The sequence below is a fragment of the Taudactylus pleione genome, unplaced genomic scaffold (genome assembly GCF_031769625.1).
Source record: "Taudactylus pleione unplaced genomic scaffold, aTauple2 ptg000995l, whole genome shotgun sequence".
NCBI lineage: Eukaryota > Metazoa > Chordata > Amphibia > Anura > Myobatrachidae > Taudactylus > Taudactylus pleione.
In genome coordinates, this window is record NW_028285396.1 from 590,717 (window position 1) to 612,442 (window position 21,726).

Here is a 21,726-nt window from a genome sequence, read left to right on the forward strand (position 1 = left end):
AAAAAACGCCCTGATTCAGAGCGAGTGCTCTTTCAGAGCGTCCGTCTCTGAATCAGGCCCAGTGTTCGGTTCTTTGATCTGTGGCCGATGATGTAGACTCAAGAATATATAATTTAATTACATCTATAGGTAACTTTATTAGATCTTGTTTGACACGTCTCATATAATTATATTAGCTACATACTCTACAAAAAGTCCTGAAAACAACATGTTTCAAATTCAAACAATTGAATCAAAATCCCTATTTATATAAAGAGAATGTATTATTTTAATTTTATGTTTAAATAAAAATGGTTTTTTTTTCCCATCAGTTTAATTTGCAAACTTTAAACACAAGCATAAAATAAACAAAATATAAATAATAGGTGGGTATCCACTTAGCCACGGTAGATTGCCACAACTAATTACCTCGTCCGATGCTATCCTACTGGCTCCGAAGTCGGCCCCGACGCTGGCACTTACCGGGAGGGGGTTTCGGGACCTGATGTGTAATCCACAATAAGTGCTGTTTTTTCACCAAAAAAAGTCGAAAACACATAGGAGCTGCAATAAGCTTGCGTTGTGTTTACGGGAGAACTATCCTATTATTTCAGTAGAAATAATAGGATAGGGTGAAAAAAAAACACTGGTGAAAATCAGGGATAATCGGCAAAATTCCCATTTTTCGCCGATCACGGGGATCAATTAGCGCCCGAACAATATTTGGGGCTAATTGGATACTGCACTAAGGGGGAATTCAAGTCTCAGCAATGGACACGATTTGCCATCCTGGAACGGCAAATTACAACCATCTACATCGCAAGTTTTGCCTCACACCCTAAAATATCTTTTGGGCATCAACCACTTAACTGGCTAATATTTTTTTTTAAAATGTCCCCAAAATTGTTGATTTTTTACATTATCAGATTATGTAAATAATAGCTATTTCAGTGTGAATATGAATATATACACTACCGTTCAAAAGTTTGGGGTCACCTAGACAATTTTGTGTTTTACATGAAAACTGACTTCTATTTATCTAATGAGTTGCAAAATGAAAAGAACATATAGTCAAGACATTGGCAAGGATAGAAATAATGATTTTTATTTGAATTAATAATTTTGTCCTTCGAACTTTGCTTTCGTCAAAGAATGCTCCTTTCGCAGCAATTACAGCATTGCAGACCTTTGGCATTCTAGCTGTTAATTTGTTGAGGTAATCTGAAGAAATTTAACCCCACGTTCCTGAAGCACCTCCCATAAGTTGGACTGGCTTGATGGGCACTTATTGCGCATTTTCTTTGCCACTCTGCCTAGAAGGCCAGCATCCCGGAGTCACCTCTTCACTGTAGACGTTGACACTGGCGTTTTGCGGGTGCCATTTAATGAAGCTGCCAGTTGAGGACTTGGGAGGCGTCTATTTCTCAAACTAGAGACTCTAATGTACTTGTCTTCTTGCACAGTTGTGCACCGGGGCCTCCCACTTCTCTTTGTACTCTGGTAAGAGCCTGTTTGTGCTGTTCTCTGAAGGGAGTAGTACACACCAGTGTTCGCAAATACGCGCTATAGCGCGTATTTTACCCAATATCGGGCACTGGGGACCCACTTTTTTAAAGTAGCCAGGTCCCGGGGACGCGCTGTGCTGTGGCCAATCCCTGACAGCTGGTTGCAGCAGTGCGTCCCCCTGCAGAGACAGACATAACGCTGTCTGTTAGAGCAGCCAATGAGAGTCAGATAGACTCTCATTGGCTGCTGCTGTGGAAAGCCGTGCTGGGATCAAGTGTCTGATCCCAGCATCGGCACAGCGTCCGTGCCCGGCGCTGGGACAGTGTTTGTTCCCAGCGCCGGGTAAGCCACCGCGGCGGTTACCTGGTGAAGGGACCACCTGGTCCCTTCCACCAGTGGCGGCGAGAGAAGCTTGGCTCCGGGCGTGAGCTGAACGGAGCTCGCTACCTGGAAGCCAAGTAGCGGCGGTTGTTTGGCACTGGCCACGAGCTTTTGGCTCGCGGTCCAGCAGCCAATAGGAGGCAGACGCGATGAGCCAATCGCGGCTCGCTGCGTCATAGCCCCGCCCACTCATGGCGTCTTGAAAAGACGCCGCTGAGTGGGAAAGTTCAGTCCGTCGGCGGAGGGGAGGAGTGAAGATCTCCCGAAGAGAAGAGTGGCGCGGCAACAGTTCCGGCGGCCGTACAAGAGGCCAGAAGACGGCGTGTTCAATAAGGAAAAGGCGCGCGCCGCTGGCCAGGACGGGCTAGTGGCAGAAGACTGAAGCTGAGGACCGAAGAGGACTGCGTGGGAAGAAAGCAAAAGAGCTAACGAAGCTCCCCCTCGCAGCCTCTTCCACTGTACCGGTAGGCGGCCTTGGGCCACCGGAATTTTACTCCTTCCTAGACCACCAGGGTTGTCGGGCACTAGGCCCGTGGGATAAATTCAGGCAATAGGCCTGTGGGTCTATAGGCGGGCACAAGGCCCGGGCAACATAGGGGGCATTAGGCCCAATTGAAGGTATATGCCCCCCAAATAGGTGTGTGACTTGGGCATTAGTCCCAAGTCACTAGAGGGCCCACCTATTTGCCCTTTAGTGGACTGGGCCTAATGCCCAGGTCACTCACACCTATTGGGGAAGATACCTTCATTGGACTGCATAGGTGGTTGAAAGCATACGGGGGGCAATGCACAGGGGGACCTGCTGCTGGGGGCAATGCACAGGGGGACCTGCTGCTGGGGGCAATGCACAGGGGGACCTGCTGCTGGGGGCAATGCACAGGGGGAGCTGCTGCTGGGGGCAATGCACAGGGGGAGCTCCTGCTGGGGGCAATGCACAGGACGACTGCTACTAGGGGCAATGCACAGGGGGGGCTAAAGGGCATTAATGTGCGGCATAATGTGTAAAGGGCATTAATGTGCGGCATCATTTTGTAAGGGGTACTACTGCATGGCATAATGTGTAAAGGCTGGGCTTTGCTGTGGCATAATGTGTAAAGGGCATTAATGTGCGAAATAATGTGTAAAGACCGGGCATTTATACTTTGATAAATATACCTATTACCTAAAGTGGCTAACCATAATATCACTTTAAAATGGGACACATGAATTAATTACAAAGGTTCTGTGACTGGCTGACTTCATGCCTGGATTTCACCTGGTTTTAATGAGCCACAGAACCTGTCTAATTCATGAGTGTCCCAGTTTAAAGGGATGATATGGTAAGCCTACTTATTCACTATGGGTTTTGTGAACAGACAAGTCATATTACCTGAAAGATCATGGAGGCATTAAAACATGCATTTAAGGGGCTTGTGGGGATATCTGATGCTGTTGGGGGTATTAGATCTGCATTTTAGGGGCATGTGGGGAGGTCTGAGGCATATGGGGAGCTCTAAAGAAAATTATGATGGGACCCAGAAATGGTCAGATAGGACCCCATTTTTTTTAAAGTGGTGGGTCCCTGGGACCCTCAAATTTTGTCGCTCACCGCGATCACTGCACACCATTGTAGGAAATGTTCAGTTTCTTGTCAATTTCTCGCATGGAATAGCCTTCATTTCTAAGGACAAGAATAGACTGTCGAGTTTCACATGAAAGTTCTCTTTTTCTGGCCATTTGGAGAGTATAATCGAACCTACAAATGTGATGCTCCAGATACTCAATTAGCTCAACGGAAGGCCAGTTTTATAGCTTCTCTAACGAGCAAACCCGTTTTCAGCTGTGCTAACATAATTGCACAAGGGTTTTCAAATCATCCATTTGTCTTCTAACGCGCTTAGCAAACACAATGTACCAAGCACTGGAGTGATGTTTGCTGGAAATGGGCCTCTATACACCTATGTAGATATAACTTTAAAAATCAGATGTTTGTAGCTAATATAGACATTTACCACATTAACAATGTATAGAGTGTATTTGTGATTAATTCAATGTTATCTTCATTGAAAAAAACAGTGCTTTTCTTTAAAAAATAAAGAAATTTCTTAGTGACCCCAAACTTTTGAACGGTAGTATAAAATAAATATTATATATATATATATACACACACACACATCATTACATACACTGTGTGTGTATATATATATATATATATATATATATATATATATATATATATATTCCATAGCCAAAAAAGCCTTACGGTTTCACTTGTCCCATTATGGCTGCTTAGACATGATCTGAAAATTCACAAAACCTATTCATTTTCTACCACTCAAACTCCAAAAAGCAATGAAATTACGGTCATTAAGGCGTCACATGTTCCTTGTGCAATACAGATATGGTATGCCATCACACCCTGGTTAATGGCAGATTCAGCACTCTCACAGAATGAGATTTCTGTCACTCACAAAATGTGGAGCTGCTAATTCACAGAATTGTGTGCTCATTGGAATACACACATGCAGTCTATGCAACTGAGGTCAAAGCAGAAAATAGAGCTGTCCATATGGGATAAAAGTGGTGTAGATGGTGGGAGGAGACACAGCAGCGTGGATAGGTGAGACACAAAGGCGTGCAGAGGAGGGAAGGTTAAGCAGTACAGGGAAGGGGGGTAGCCAAAGTAATGCAGATGGGTGGAAAACAGTGGGGCGGATCCGGGGGGAAACAGAGTGGCATGGTTTGGGGGGACAGCGACGTGGATGGGGGAAGAGAGTGACATGGACATGGGAAGACAGGGCAGTGCAGATGGGTAAAGACAGATTGGTGCAGATAAGGGAATACAGACTAGCACAAATAGGAGAACACACAACAGTAGGGATTGGAGAAGACAGATTAGTGTGGATGGGTAGGAAGACAGAGTAGTGCGGGTGGGGGGAGGAGACAGAGTTGCACAGTTGGGGGGTACAGAGTGGTGCAGATGGAGGAAGAAAGAGTGCCACAGAGGAAAGGAAGACAGCGGCGCGACTTAGGTGAAGGCAGTAGTGCAGAAGACAACAGCGTGGCATGGATGCAGGGCGGTGCAGATGGAGAAAGAACGATTGGTGCGGATGAGAGAACACAGACTACCATAGTTCGGAGACCACACAGCGGTAGGGATTGGGGAAGACAGATTGGTGTGGATGGGGAGGAAGACAGAGTGGTGCAGGTGGTGGGGGAGACAGAGTTGCACGGTTCGAGGAAGAAAGAGTGCCACAGATGAGAGTGAGACAGCAACGTGGCTGTGGAGAAGGCACGGATGCAGGGCGGTGCGGCTGGGGAAAAACATTGGTGCGGACGAGGGAACACAGACTATCACAGTTGGGAGACCACACAGCAGTAGGGATTGGGGAATATATAGCAGCATGGAGGCATATAGGGGAAGAAAGTGTACATGCATAGACAGAGTATTATATTTTTAAAAATAAGGGAGCTGAACGTGTATTCTAAATGAGATAAAAGTATGCAGTGAGAAGGATGTTGGAAGCCAGTAAGATTGTTTTGGTGATCAAATGGGAAGATTGTGGGCACTGAGTGGGATGTGGGAGCCACATAACTGCTCAAACCTCAGTTGCATAGACTGCATGTGTGTATTCCAAAGAGCACACAATTCTGTCAATTAGCAGCTCCACCATTTTGTGAGTGACAGCAATCTCATTCTGTGAGAGTGCTGAATCTGCCGTTAACCACAGGGTGTGATGGCATACCATATCTGTATTGCGCAAGGAACACGCCCATTAAGGCGTCAGCCTTAATGATCATAATTTCATTGCTTTTTGGAGTTTGAGTGGCAGAAAATCAATAGGTTTTGTGAATTTTCAGATCATGTCTAAGCAGCTTTAATGGGGCATATGAAACCATAAGGTTTTTTGTCTATGGAATTTCATAGCTTTTTTTAAATTTATTAACTATCAGGGTTTGGATGAGTAAACCAGGCCACCTGCAGGGGAGAAGGGCAACAAAATGGTACACTAATGCAGGTGGAAGAGGGGACAGCACACAGGAGGTTGGTTTGGGAGGTGCAGAGTGTGAGACGGCTGTAGGCGTGTGGGGTAGCAGCAGCAGCGGTGGTGCAGAGCAGTGGCAGTGGTGCAGTGCAAAAGGGGCATCAGTGGGCAACAGAGGGCTCACAGGTAGTGCGTATGCACCTGAGAAAATCAAATCAGTAAGTCACAGATGGACGAATGCAGCAGTGAGATCTTCGCATTTATGTTAAAAATTGAATGTGTAAAAAAAAAAAAAAAAAAAAAAAAACGTGGCCCCTGACCCCACAGAAAAGAACCAGCTCCTAGCTTTGGAGACCCAGTACTGGTTGTGCTAAATACAGGGGACAAACGATGTAGGAGTCCCCCATACATAGCGCAACCGGCACTGGGTATTGAGCCGGTCCAGGTTCTGGAAATATAGGAGGAAAAAATGCGTAGGGCCCCCCCTGTATTTGCCAGAACCAGCACCAGACCCTTTCTAGCAGGGGGGAGATGCCACACCAAGGGGAGCCCTTTCTCCGGGCCCCCCAGCCGAAGCATCACCCCCCTGACTGCTAGTCAGCCCAGGCTGGGATCCCTGGGGAGTTGGGAACCCCCCCATTAAAGGGGTCCCCCTCTCCAGGGCACCCCACGCCGATAGCCCAGGGCTATCCCCAGCACCCCTGGATGGTAGGTGCTAGGTTAATTTATGTTGTTTGGTGCATATGAATATATAAATATTGTCTTTTGCAGTAGTACTCAAGGTCCCAGCAGGCATACCCCGCATACTGGCACTTAGAGAACCACAAGTACCAGCAGGCGGGGCACTAAGGTCCTGCTGGTACCTACAGTACCCCTGCAAAATAAATATTAAAATAAAACAGACACCGTCTTTTAAAATATTTTATTTAGCGAGACCTTCACCTGGGGGGCGGCAGCCTTAAGCTCTTTAACATGGCTGCCACTCTCCCAGGACTTTTATGGCGTCTTCACCGGCAGGGCGACGGCCTCTAACCTCTTTTTCCTGGCCGTCGCCCATCCAGGGCTTCCGAGGAGTCTTCTGTCTTCGGCAGCTCTTCTCTGCTGCCTCCCCGCCGCCTACTGAGTGCACGGCAACTCGCGCTGGCAGTATTTAAGACAGCCGAGGGAGCGGGGCAATAGCGTCGCGAGCCGTGATTGGCTGGCGGCGGCCATCTTTGAATTTCAAAAATGGCGCTGAGGAACCATTTTTGAAATGGGCACGCTCGGTTCTCACCATTGAATTCAATGGTGAAAAGCGCTCATTGGCTGAGAGGCAGAAGGTTCGCCTCTCTCAGCCAATGAGTGCTCTGCACCGGGACTTCTGGACTGAAATCCTGCAGCGGAGCTGTCATTTGGGTAGTAGTGTTCTTAGATAACACTACTAATGTTCGTGGGCTCGGGTAATTTGTTTTGGTTTTTTTTGCCAAGACCCAGGATTTGCCTACTTTCAAATGAAGAGGAGAGATCCACGCATAGGAGGAGGGGAGTTCGAAATTTTTTATTACAGGTAATCCATTGGATTGTCTACTGGAAAAGAACACAGATTGACTTCAGGAAAACTAGGTGAGTATGTGAGATAGTGTATGCATGTGTGAGTACATGTATGTTTTAATAAAATTATAATTATAAAATTATAATTTTCTACAGTGTGTGTGTTTTGTGTTTTTTTAATATTGCTTTTGTTGTGGAACTACAGGTACCAGCACGCCCGTAATGCCCCGCATGCTGATACTTGTGGTTCTCCAAGTACCAGCATGTGGGGGAGGCTTGCTGGGAACTGTAGTTCCACAGCAAAAGACAATATTTAAAATTTAAGTGCATCACACTTCACAAAGTCAACCCAGCACCCACCGCCCAGGGGTGCCAGGCTATCAGCCTGGGCCTGGGGTGCCCTGGAGAGGGGGACCCCTTTATTTGGAGGTCCCCAACTCCCCAGGGATCCACAGCCTGGGCTGATTAGCGGCCAGGGGTGATGCTGCGGCTGGGGGGCCCGGTGAAAGGTTTCTGTGGCTTTGGCATCACCCCCCCCTTGCTAGAAAGAGTCTGGTGCTGGTTCTGGGAAATACGGGGGACCCCTAAGTCATTTGTCCCCCGTATTTTGGCAAACAGGACTGGTTCTGAAAAGCCTGGTGCTGGTTGTGCTTCATACGGGAGACCCCCTACGTCATTTATCCCCTGTATTTAGAACAAACAGTACTGGGGCTCCATAGCCGAGGGCTTTTTGGGGGGCTGGGGCCACGCCATTTTTTTTATTATTTTATTTATTTATTTTTTTTAAACACAGGCAGCCAGTCCTGGTTGTGCTTAAATACAGGGGACAAATCACATATGGGTCCCCCGTATTTAAGCACAACCAGCAACGGGCTAGTCAGAACCAGCCCTGGTTGCCAAAATACAGGGGACAAATGACGTAGTGGTCCCCGGTAAGTTGCACAACCAGCACTGGGCTCTGATCCGGTCCTGGTTCTGGAAATGCAGGGGAAAAAAATTTGTAGGGTCCCCCTGTATTCTCCAGAAACAGCACCGGACTATTTCTAACGGGGGGCTGATGCCACAGCCAAGGGAGCCTTTTCACCGGGTCCCCCAACCGCAGCATCAACCCTGACCGCTAGTCAGTCCAGGTTGGGGATCCCCCCACCCCAATAAAGGGGTCCCCCTCCTCAGGGCACCCCAGGCTTAGGCTGATAGCCTGGGGCTATCCCCAGCACCCCTGGGCGGAGATAGCCCCGCCGCCGCTGGGTCCCGCCGAACCGACGACATCGACATCCGTGCCACCGCTGATGTTCCCACCGCCACCTCCATGTCCCCGCCGCTACCATTGGTGTTTTCCAGCGCCGCTATCGCCCGCAAACAACGGCCATCTTTGTGCACCCAAATGAAGCCACAGTGATAATACCTGCTGGAGGCTCCTAATGAGGCTGCGCAACAAGTTGAAAAGTCCTATCTTTATAATGGCGCATTCTTGAGGTATTAGTTTAAAAACTGTCAGTTTCTAATTTACCTGAACCCCAAAAGCACATAACCTCGCACAATAGCTATCTAATAAAACAAACCCCAAGTCTAAATTCGCCACCTCGCCTGGGTTTTACCTTCCCAAAAATCCCCTATAGACTACAGCAGAAAAGTGGTCCTAATTGAGAATGTCAGAAAAATGTGACAGTTGGAGCTTTAGATTACTCCCAAATCCTAATTTTTTAAGTTTTTGCCCTGAAATTTGGCAAGCAGCACCCAGTGACAGTTCTACCCAGCCATGCCAAATTTCAGATCCGTACCTCTAATAGCTTTTGAGGTGTAGCCCCTTGAACACCCTGACCCCCCTCCTTCGGAATACTCTATGGAGAAATCAGTTTTTTTAGATGCAGCCTTAACATAAAGGCACTCACCGTTGTATTAATCAGCAAGTGAACAGTATGTTCTTAATGTTGATGTGTTGGTAGCAGGAAAAATGAGCAAACGTAAGGATCTGAGCGACTTTGACAAAAGCCAAATTCTGATGGCGTGACGACTGGGTCAAAGCATCTCCAAAATGGCAGGTCTTGTGGGGTGCTCCCGGTATGGGGTGGTTAGTATTTAACAAACGTGGTTCAAAAAAGGTCAACCGATGACAGGGTCATGGGTGCCAAGATTCATTGATGCACGTGGGAAGCAAAGGCAAGTCTGTTTGGTCCTATTCCCATAGAATAGCTACTGTAGATCAAATTGCTGAAAAGGTTAATTGCTGACTATGGGTCTGATTCAGCAAGGAACGCAGTTGCATGCATTGCAGTGCGAGTGTGCAAACTAGCAACTGCGATCAGGATTGAGGGCCTGATTCAGAGCCGCTCGTAAGCGGCCGCTCGTTTGCTCTGAGCGATGTTCGCACAACTGCGCATGCGTATGGGTCGTAATGCGCTTGCGCAAACCAGTCATTGCGGTCGGAAATCGTGTGCTCGTAAAACAGCGAGGGACTGCTAATTTGATTGACAGAATGTACCGTTTGTGGGTGGTAACAGGGGAAGGTGCTTGAAAACAAGGGAGTGGAGATCCGAACGCAGGCGTGCCTAACGGTAATAAGGGTGTTTAATGGGAGTGCATAATTAGTAAAGGAGCGTCATCGACCACGTCACTTGGTTGTCTTTTAGCCTGAACTGCTCGCAGTGATTGCAGTAAGAAAAACCTACCACAAGCACTGCGAGCAGTTCAGATGCTTTTCGATGTATCCGATTAATCTAATAAATACCGGAGATGACGTGTGATGCGAAGGGCAAAGGGGCGTCTTTACAAAATAGCGAGCGCATTTTTCGTTTGCTCGCTCAGAGGCGTCAACAAACCGCAAAGAGCGAGCGCTCAATTTAAATAGCCGGCCCCTTTTTTGGAACGACCGTCCGCAAATAGCGTCCGGGTCTGAATCAGGCCCTGAGATCGCAGCGATTACGCAGACCAATAGTGGGGGGGGTGGTTGGCAAAACGCAAGCGTGCCAGTGCGTTTGAACCCCGTTGCATGGGCGTGCATAAATTAGCCTCTGCAATATCATACGCAGCCTGAGGCCTCATAGCGTGCGCTGCAGTAAGCAATTCCCGAGTGAGCTCTGACCTACCTTAACTGTATGTATGGGTCTGATGTTACTCAGTGTTACCAATTATTTTGCTATGTTGCCAAAGTGTACGGGTGTAAAGGGAAGCGGACGTCCTTCGCAATGCGAATGCAAACATTATATATCACCACTGATATCAGCAACTGCATTGCGTGAATATAAGCAGAATAGCGATCCTTGCTGAATCAGGCCCTATGATAGAAAGGTGTCAGAACACAGTGCATCTCAGTTTTCTGCGTACGGAGGTGTGTAGCTGCAAATCGGTCAGAGGGCCTGATTCAGAGCCGGACGCTCTGACCAGAGCGCTCGCTCTGAATCAGGGCCCTCCTACCTCAACTTGGAGCGGCCTTATGGATGCTCGCATAGCTGTGGGTTACCACCCACAGCTTATGCGAGCGTCCATGATGATGGTCGCGATGGTCAAGATCATCGCGACCATCGGGCTTGCGACGGAGACCCTGTGGTAGGGTCTCGCTGCCGCAAGCCCTGGAGTGATTTTGGCTCTATCAGAGCCAAAATCATTCCCACTGACATCACTAGTGATGTCAGTGGGGCCGGACCCAGACTGTAGTCGTTCCCATGGGAACGCCTCCGTCTGGCAGCCACGCCCCCGGCACGCCCACCAAAGGGGGCGTGCTGTCAATCAACATCAACAGCACGCCCCCTTTGGTGCGAGACCCGGAGCGATGGCTACCCCGTCGCTAGCCGGGTCTCGCGCATGCGCACGATGGAGCTCCCTCCGTCGTGCACATGCGAGTACCTTCGACCCGCTTGCGAGCGGGTCTGAATGAGACCCAGAGTGCCCATGCTGGCCTCTTGGCCTCTGTCCACAGCAAAATCATCGACAATGGGCAGGTGAATGTCACAACTGGACCATGGAGCAATGGAAGAAGGTGGCTTGGTCTGCTGAATCACAGTTTGTAAATTGTATGTAAAAACATCATGTGAACAGACAGTTGCGTGTGTCATCTGGGGAAGTGCTAGCACCAGGATGCACTATGGGAAGAAGACAAGCAGGCAGAGGCAGTGTGATGCTCTGGGCAATGTTCTTCTGAGAAAACCTGGGTCCTGATATTCATGTGGATGTTACTTTGACACGTACCACCTACCTAAACATTGTTGCAGACCAAGTACACTCCTTTATGGCAATGGTATTCCTTGATTACAATGGTCTCTATCAGCAGGATAATGCGCCACATTGCAGAAATTGTTCAGTAATGGATTGCGGAACATTGAGGAACTGAGGGTCTATAGGTTTAGGCGCCTGATGGAGCACTTCAATTGTTGCTCCATTCCGATGCCTAGAGCTGCAGAGGGATATATTTTTTCTAGCAGCCTCCTGAGGTGTGAGAAACAATGGCCCTCATTCAGAGGCAGTCTGAAGATGTCCAGTAGGGGGCGTGAAAAACATTTGAATCACCCCCAAAGAGTTCAAGGTGTAGACTTTGGTCCTCATTCAGAGCCGTTCGCTATTTGCGGTCGTTTGTTTTCTAAAAAGGGGTGGCTATTCAAATGAACCTTTCGCACTTTGCGGACTGTTCACGCCTCTAAGTCTGAACGAGCGAGCAAAACATGCGAACGTAAATTTGAAAAATACGCCCCCTGGCCGCTCGCGCCATACGTCATGTCCGCTATTTATTAGATTAATCGAGTACATCGACCAGCGTATGAACTGCTCGCTATTCTTGGGGCTGGTTTTTTCAACCACTATTTTGCGAGCAGTTCTGAGTTAAAAAAAAACAAGTGACGTGGTCAATGACGCTGCTGGATTAATTATGCACTCCCTTAAAACGCCCGTTTTGACCTTTAAGCACGCCTGCGATCGGATTTCCACTCCCCATTTTCAAGCACCTTCCCCTGTTACCACCCACATACGCCTCATTCTGTCACTCAAAATAGCAGGCATTCGCTATTTTGCGAACACATGAATTTCGGCCGCACTGACTGGTTCGCGCATGCGTATAACGATCCGTACACATGCGCAGTTGGGCAAACATCGCTCGGAGCGAACGAGCTGCCGCTTACGAGTGGCTCTGAATCAGGCCCTTTGCCTCCAAATTCCGACACGGCATCCATGGGATGTGCTGGAAAAACAAGTATGAGCCATTAGGCCCCAGCTCATAACTTACAGGACTTAAAGGATCTACCAACATCTTGACACCAGATACCACAGGACACCTTCAGAAGTCTTGGGAAGTCCATGCCTCAACAGCTCAGAACTGTTTTGGCGGCACAAGGATAATTTTTTTTATCCCTTATCCTGCTCTTATTTACAATCCAATATAGTTATGTGACTGTAAGTTTTAGTCTCTTAAAGAGGACTCTGCCACACCAGACCTGATGAAATACAAACAACAAAAATACCAATTCCAATGATATAATAAACACATATTATGCATACATGAAAAATTATTTATATTTGGCTTATCTGAATAGATGTAGAAATTGAATTCCATTTCCCACTACAGAGGGCAATCTTCAAATCATACCATATCCCTCTATAGCACTGGTCGGGGAACAGGGGTAAATTACCCCAAATGGGGTAAAAATGAAATTCCTGGAGGTAATGGACGGACAGCCGGACATGCATATTAATCATTGCATGCCCAGCTGTCTGTCCATTACCCCCAGGAATGGAGGTCACTGTGCCGGGTGCAGCGCCAGTGACTTCCAGCCCGGCGCCGCAGGGAGGCTCTAAGCCGAACGCCCGCTGAGATGTTATTACCAGCGGGTGCCCGGCTCCTTCCATGCAGCACTGCGTTAGCCGGAGGCTGGAGTTCTCTTCTGAACTCCAGCTTCCGGCTCTCTCCATGCGCACAATGGGAGAGACGTCATGATGTCTCTCCCATAGTGCCGAGGAGCAGCCGGGCGGACAGGACGGCGGCGGATGCAGGAGCGGGGATTAAGGGAAGTGTGTTTTTTTGTTGTTTTTTTTGTACAAGTGGCACTATATTGGGGAACTACTACATGGGCACTGCTACAGGGGCATTATATGGGGGCACTGCTACAGGGGCATTATATGAGGGCACTACTATGGGATTTCCTTCCTTTCAAATCAAGGGGGTAACGTCGGCGTATCTAAATATATTTTGGGTTAAAAGCTAAAAAAGTTCCCTGACCCCTGCTCTACAGATTGTCTTCCACATTTTCAAACTATCAGATTAAATAAGATGTCTGTCCCCTCTCTTTCAGTGCACCATGTGTGATACTATACCTATCAAGATTGCCCATATATCCCCCCCTCCCTTCCCCCTTCCAGAGAGTGACTGTAGCTGGGGGTGATAGGCCTAATCCCCCTAAACTCGGACTGCTGGAGGATTTGCTTCCAGCAGGCTCCTTTGTCAGGAAAAGCCCAGCCTGGTGTGGTTGCATCTGATGCAACTACGCCAGGCAAGAGGTTAAATGCATACATCCTGAAACTATACTCACATACTCTACTGGAACATCCAGGGGGTTCCTGAATTACTGAGGAGTCCTACAGACAGTGAGTAATGTGTTTTGCGATATTCAGTGAAGGCCTTTGGATTGGATTGTTGGGGAGTTGTATATTTTTGTACACAAGTTTCTTTACCTGCATGGGTTTTTTTTTTATTGATTTGCTCCCTAAAGGTATGTGCGAGATAGAAAAAAGAAAAGGGATTTAACTCCATAATAACACTGTTTAAAACATTTAAATTCTGTTGGCTGTCTGTAGTTTGGGGGCTAGAGAAGATGATGAGCTGGACCGTTATAGCACTCAATATGCTATTAATTTATGTGCTCTGGCAAAAGTCTGTTTGGCTCGCTCATGGATGGCTCTTAGTGGGCCCGAATTACAGGAGTGGGTTTCTTTAGTTAATGCTACTGGGAAACATGAGCGATATTTGTACCTTGCCCGTAAAGCAGAGTCTAAGTTTGACCGTATTTGGACTAGATGGATAGAGTCGAGATATGCACTCCCTCGGACTTAGCTATATTTTGTAAGGTTGACCTATTTTTTTTTTTTTCTATTAACAATACTGTATGTGGATGTTAATTCTGTTTAGTATGTGTATGTTTTATTTTGTATATGTTTTAAATGATAAAAAAAATTAATAACGTATACTTTATTAGAAAAAAAAAAAAAATTCTGTTGGCTGTATATTAGAAAATAAAGAATAAAAACTTGCCTTTGTCTTAAAATATTTTTGGTCAATATCCCACATTTAAATTCTGTGTTTTATTTCTGTTTATGTATGTCTACCTATATTTTAAAATGTATTAATAAAGGTTATATTTTAAAACTATAATACGTCATTATCTAACAAGAGTGCCCCTACAAAAGAGTCTTCTTTCTCTCCAACATTAAGAATCCTACAGACTCCCTCTTACATCCCACCCAATCCTAATGAAATGGTTAGAACATGGATGCACACTGATGTGTTTTTCAGATAATTGCATAGTCTTTGCCCTGCTCTCTGTTCATGGACCTGCTAATAACAATTAGGGCTCAACAGTGTTTAGCTGCATGTCACCCGGGCACTCTCCTGAGGGGAACAATGTTAACGTTGGCAAGAATTCCAAAAACAGAGCTGCCTTATGTATTTTAGCAAAGTCTCAAGGATCAACATTCCCATCTCAGTCACTGTACACCTGTTCCAGTTTTTGGTCATCAGTCTTCATCTTGCGAGTTTGCACATATATCTAATGACCTAAAGATACCTCTTTTGTCTAATATTAGTGTTCATGAGTACATCACAAGGAAAACAGAAAGTGGCATGTATCAGAGAATAGCAAGGAGGAAGACCATAATATAGATTGTACTACCAAAGATTGTCAAGGTATCTGTGTTAATGTTTAAAAGAGCTTGGCTCATACAGCACAACAAAGATCTTTAAACAAAACCAGAAAGAATGACTGAAGCGGGAGAACATGTGCCCTGACCATAACTCTACTGAAATGTTGTGGCATGTGCTCATGCAGCACAGCCCAAAAATGTCAAAGGAGTTGAAGAAATTCTGTTAAGAGGAAAAAGCCAAAAACCCTCCTAGCCAATATGTAGGATTTACCGGACATGTTTGTTGTGAAAAGTATGTGAGCTATTACAGTGATCACATTTCTTTAGGAAAAAATAAACTAAAGACAGGGAATGTTTAATCATTGAGTTCTGGGAAGACACGAACAAGGGTGTAAGTTAGATTCTCTTTATAGATTAGATAGCAACTAGGCAAAACTAATGTAGAAATACAGATAACAAGAAAAGGTTCATAGATTGCATTTTATCATCATTTAGGACACCAAAAAATCCTAAAGGAATTTCTCATATAGGGCGCATGAAAAAAAAATATATATATTTATAGTTCAGTATTATCCTGACTGTACTTGCAACTATTATCGCCTAACACCAGAATACAGAAGACAATACAAAAGAAGCCAAACATTTACTCAACAATTGTCATTTCTCTAAAGTTCTACCATCTGATCCAACAGTTCGTCCCTTAGAGCAGAAAAGCAATTGTATTTCTTGTGTAAACTGGAAACTACTTTTGCGAACGGTTTAATGAGATTAGTTATTAAATGCTCATTGGCATATTTGACCATATTGCCTTACACATACTATTTTTTAATTCTTACAGGCAATTTGCCATTCTTAACTTGGCAATGGCCTACAATACATCAAAATCATTTTCCAATTGTATCTATATTTAAAGAAAAACTTCAGCATGCCCAACCCAGAGACCACCCTATTATCTCCACATCTAAGCTGTAGTCTCAATATGAGGGTAAAAAAAAACACTTTACAAAAGACAGTGCACTCTTCACCTTACTTAACCAGTCCCATGTCCATCCATTAGATAACAAGAACACTATAGCTCCTCCTGACCATTCCGATCGTCAAGCAACTAGAGAACTTAAGGGAGGAGAAAGCACAATATGGAAGTAATGGTACAGGACCCTGAGAAGGGAAGCCCAGTTTTCCGCCATCTGAGGGATGCGACACAGGAAATATTGACATGGTCATAAAGTCAACATTTTTCCATTTGGCTTAGGGTTAATTTTACGGTTACCGTTATAGAATTACACTAGAAAGACAATGTTGACATTACAACTGTGTCGAAATGCTGAATATCTTCATGGTTAATGTCAACATTATAAACATAAAAAAAACATGCCGACATTTGGACATAAGGTCCCAACTGTCATTATTCTACTTAGATGGAATTCTTTGGGCGGAATTCAATTGTTTTCGCGGCCCGCATCTCCCGTCTAAAGTGACAGGAGATCGCGGGCCGCTATGCAATTGTTCCAGATTTTCGTGCTGATCACGCCCAAAGTGGTCGGGTTTAGCCGCGTAAAGCAGCTAAACCCGACCAAAGTGCTGGGCGCGATCGCGAAAAGTGATGTTTGGGCGCCCAATCATGTCACTTTTCGCACATTTCATCTCTCCCCCCCCTGGGGCTGCGAGCTGAAATGTAGCGCTGTCAGCTGATCGTGCCTGACAGGAGCAAGAATTGAATAGCTCCGTCGGGCGCAGGAATCAATTGAATTCCGCCCTTTAAGTCTATTGTCCTTATGGATGTCAATTATCTACGGTCATAGTCTAGGTCAGAGGCTCCCAAACACAGTCCTCAAGGCTCCCCAATAGTTGAGGTTTTAGAGATATCGATGGATGACTACAGGTGGCTAAATCAAATTGATTGAGGTACTAATTGACTGAGGTACTAATAAAGTCACCTGTGGTCAAGCATGAAAATCTCTAAAACCTGGACTGTTAGTGTGCCTTTAGGACAAAGTTTGGGAACCTCTGGTCTAGGGGATGATGTTAGGGTCTCAAAAACGTAAAAAAATCACGGACAAAGTAGAAAGATGATTTATATACCCATGGCGTAATATTTCCATTGTGTTGGAAAATGCATTAATGCAAACTTTAAGATGACAGAGTTCAGTTAAATGATTCTATGATAACGACGAGTTTGGAAATCAGTATAGTAATCACCTATGGCGATAGCACTCTGATGACAAAGAATAGCAATTAATGTCAGTAATCTACATAATATTTATCTTCGATGAAAAGAAATATGACATTGCATTATAACACATGGAAGGAGTTGCCTCTGCCTGCCCATGAAACATGGAAGGGAGTGCCTTTGTCTGCCCATGACAGAAAGAAGGGGGAGCCTCTGCTTGCCCATGACACACAGAAGGGGGCAAACAGACGCTTGTCCAGAGAAGGAAAGGTGAGCGTTTCCATCAGTCTTGTGTCATGCCAACAGTAAAGCATCCTGAGACCATTCATGTGGCGGGTTGCTTCTCAGCCAAGGGAGTAGAAACACTCACAATTTTGCCTAAGAACACAGCCATGAATAAAGAATGGTACAAAAACATCCCCCAAGAGTAACTTCTCCCAACCATCCAAGTACAGTTTGGTGAGGAACAATGCCTTTTCCAGCATGATGGAGCACCTTGCCATAAGGCAAAAGTGATAAAGTGGCTCGGGGAACAAAACATCAACATTTTGGGTCCATGGCCAGGAAACTCCCCAGACCTTAATCCCATTAAGAATTTGTGGTCAATCCTCAAGAGGCGGGTGGATAAACAAAAACCAACAAATTCTGCAAAACTCTGAGCATTGATTAGGCAAGAATGGGCGGCCATCAGTCAGTATGTGGCCCAGAATTAGAATGACAGCATGCCAGTGCGAATTGCAGAGGTCTTAAAAAAGAAGGGTCAACACTGCAAATATTGACTCTTTGCATAAACTTAATGTAATTGTCAATAATAGCCTTTGACACTTATTAACATCTGACAAAAAGGTCTAAAAACACTGAAGCAGCAAACTTTGTTAAAACCAATACTTGTGCCATTCAAAAAACTTTTGCTATGGCTGTATATATTATGACAAGTTATACTTCTTGTGGGGGATGAAAAAGATGTAATTATGACTAACGTATACAGGCCCTGATTCAGAGCCGGACGCTCTGACCAGAGCGCTCGCTCTGAATCAGGGCCGTCCTATTTAAATTTGGAGCGGCCTTTTGGACGCTCGCATAGCTGTGGGTTACCACCCACAGCTTATGCGAGCGTCCATGATGATGGTCGCGATGGTCAAGACCATTGCGACGAGACCCTGCGGTAGGGTCTCGCTGCCGCAAGCCCTAGAGTGATTTTGGCTATATAAGAGCCAAAATCACTCCCACTGACATCACTAGTGATGTCAGTGGGGCTGGACCAAGACGGTAGGCGTTCCCATGGGAACGCCTCCGTCTGCATGGGAACGCCTCCGTCTGGCAGCCACGCCCCTGGCACGCCCACCAAAGGGGGCGTGCTGTCGCGTGCTGCCCCCTTTGGTGCGAGACCCGGAGCGACAGCTTGGCTGTCGCTAGCCGGGTCTCGCGCATGCGCACGACGGAGCTCCCTCTGTCGTCCGCATGCGCATTTGGGTAACATCGACCCGCTTGCGAGCGTCCTGCGCTTGCGAGTGGGTCTGAATGAGACCCACAGTGCACACCCACAATCATGGCAAAGGTGGGTGCTATGGCTGGCCTGATTTTTATCCCCCATGGAAAACTATCCACCAGAATGCCGGCATGTATCATAGCAGTCAGTTAGGGCACTGCTGACTGCTGTAATGAGAGAGAGAGAGAGAGAGAGAGAGAGAGAGAGAGAGAGAGAGAGAGAGAGAGAGAGAGAGAGAGAGAGAGAGAGAGAGAGAGAGAGAGAGAGACAGGGAGGAGAGAGAGAGAGAGAGAGAGAGAGAGAGAGAGAGAGAGAGAGAGAGAGAGACAGTGATGAGTACTAACCACTCAGTTCCTAACTGTCATTTATCAGACACCATCCGGTAATATGACAGGAGCTAAGTGGCTGGTAGTTTATCACCCTCCAATTTTTCATTTTCCGGAGCTTAGTACATCTTCTCCAGAGTGGGAGATCGACTAGCGTTTTATCAAATTGCCACTACTACAACTGCACTATTTTGGATGTATTACAATTTTAACACAGAAAAAAATTGTATAGCGTACCACAAGTACTATGATTTAAAAAGTCTTCTATCTGCAACAGGCAACACTAGATGCAACAATGTAACATAAACCTTACCGCTGTCCGGAGTGTAGCACTATTAAACCCTATGTACGAGAAGTAAACCACGATCACTGCGCCCGAAACAGCAGCAGGCCCAACAGACTGTTACACAGTAACCAGGGACAACAATACGCTTACAGCCACACACTTCTTTTACTGGGAACCAATCAAGCAGCCGGTCACCAAATTGTGGCAAGAAGACCAATTAGAAGCAGCAATACAAAATTGCGGTGCTTCTCTCAGGATGTAACGGGGGCGGGCACGGGCAGTGCTGCTTACCTAGAAAGGTGGGCACACGGAGAATGACACAGTGCGCAGCGGGGCTCATCTCACGTGCGATGTAACCTATTGTTTGTATTATCAATACGGCAGGTAGGAAACCCAGGCATCAAATCCGGAGTTGTTAACTCCTAAAAAAACAATTAAGTTTGGTTTAAAAAAAAAAAAAACATTAAAATCAATGAAGGATAAAGCAGCTGGTAGTTACAGTGGCAATCATTACTAGTGGGTTGCTGCTGGATATCATGTATTAGGGGGGTCTATTTATTTTTCATTAAATATTTTCGGCATAGCCACAAATATTTTGCATCCCTGAATGTATTGTGGAGGGATCGCAGCAATCTAGGATATCTGCTACGGTCCCTACAGCAACCAGCATAGGTTTCTATGCATAGATTGTTATGGGTTGGGTATTGGATCCTGGCGATCGGGAAGGAGCTGGTCAGCATACAGACAGCGGCATCCCGACAGTCAGAGTCCCGACACTCTTAGGTAAGTAAGGTAACACCCCTAACCCTCCCTCCCTGTTGCCTAACCTCCCCCTGCCCAGTACCTAACCCTCCCCCCTAACCCCCGATACCGTCGAGATGCCAGCGGTCGATATGATTCTGGCGCAGGTGTTTCGACCGTCGGCATGCTGCACACCTTGATGCTGACTACATCCCATTTCTATGGGGGATGTGATGCTGTCAGATTTACCAAGCTCTGAAACTTGCTCCCCACAGGTTATGCTTATCTGAAGATGGTGTAAGCTGCTGTAGCCTATGGGCTGCACATCGCAAAAATAACCGGGAGAGGGTTCCATAGGAATAGAAATCACAAATAAACCAATGGGCGCTGATTATCCCTTTATAGATAAGGTTACTCTCAAGGACTGATTAAGCAGCTGTTCTAATTAAAACTCTGCAGTTTTAAAATAATATACAGCAAAATAGAAAAACTAAATAAGAACTGCGCTAAACCAGTCAACCAGAGTCCTAAATATATGCAATACAAATTCCAAGTGCAATAATAAAACAATGTGGTTTATTAAAATTATCTGTTAAATGCAACAGTACATGGATCCCAGCACTACTAAAATAGCACATAAATGAAAAAAAAAAAAAAATATATATATATATATATATGTAAATTTTTTGCTATTTTTAATTGCATGTAGGTCACTGCATTATATGGAGGTCACTGTGACACTGCATCATATGGTGAGCACTGTGTGTGACACTCTGTATTACATATATGGAGGGCACTGTGACACTCTTACATATGTGGAGGGCACTGTGGGGGTCACTGTGACACTGCATTATATGGTGGTCACTGCGACACTGCATCATATGGTGAGCACTGTGACACTCTGTATTACATATATGGAGGGCACTGCAGCACTCTGCATTATATGAAGGTCACTGAAACTGCATTATATGGTGAGCACTGCAACACTCTATTATATGGGGAGCACTGTGACACTCTGTATTACATATATGGAGGGCACTGTGACACTCTTACATATATGGAGGGCACTATGGTGGTCACTGTGACTGCATTATATGGTGAGCACTGCATAATATAGTGAGCAATGCGACAATTCTCTGCATTATATGGTTGGCACTGCGGCAATCTATTGTATGGCGATCACTGCAACTCTATTATATGGTGGGCACTGTGACACTGCATTACGTATATGGCAGGCAGCGTGACACTCTGCATTATATTGTGGGCATTGTGACACCTCTGCATTATATGATGGGCACTGCGACACTGCATTTTATGGTGTTTTTATTTTTGTGCTATTTTAATCGTGCTGGGAACCATGTATTGTTGTATTTAATAGATCATTTTAATAAACCACATTGTTTTACTATTGCACTTGGAATTTGTATTGTATATATTTAGGACTCTGGTTGACTGGTTTAGCGCAGTTCTTATTTAGTTTTTTTTATTTTGTTGTATATTATTTTAAAACGGCA

The 21,726-nt window shown here is 45.8% G+C and overlaps 1 protein-coding gene across 6 annotated transcripts in view; it reads right to left on the reverse strand.

Annotated features, from left to right (window-relative positions):
* ARMC9 (armadillo repeat containing 9) overlaps window positions 1-19,847 on the reverse strand; it is a 185,628-nt gene extending 165,781 nt beyond the window's left edge. For 4 of the 6 annotated variants that reach the window (XM_088460937.1, XM_088460935.1, XM_088460936.1 and 1 more), the window contains exon 1: window positions 19,499-19,641. The gene's annotated coding sequence lies outside the window, so the exon portion shown is untranslated. Of the gene's footprint in view, window positions 1-19,498; window positions 19,642-19,762 lie in introns of those variants that run through there. The other 2 variants (XM_088460934.1, XM_088460938.1) reach the window with 2 other exon arrangements.
* Window positions 19,848-21,726: the final 1,879 nt, after the last annotated feature.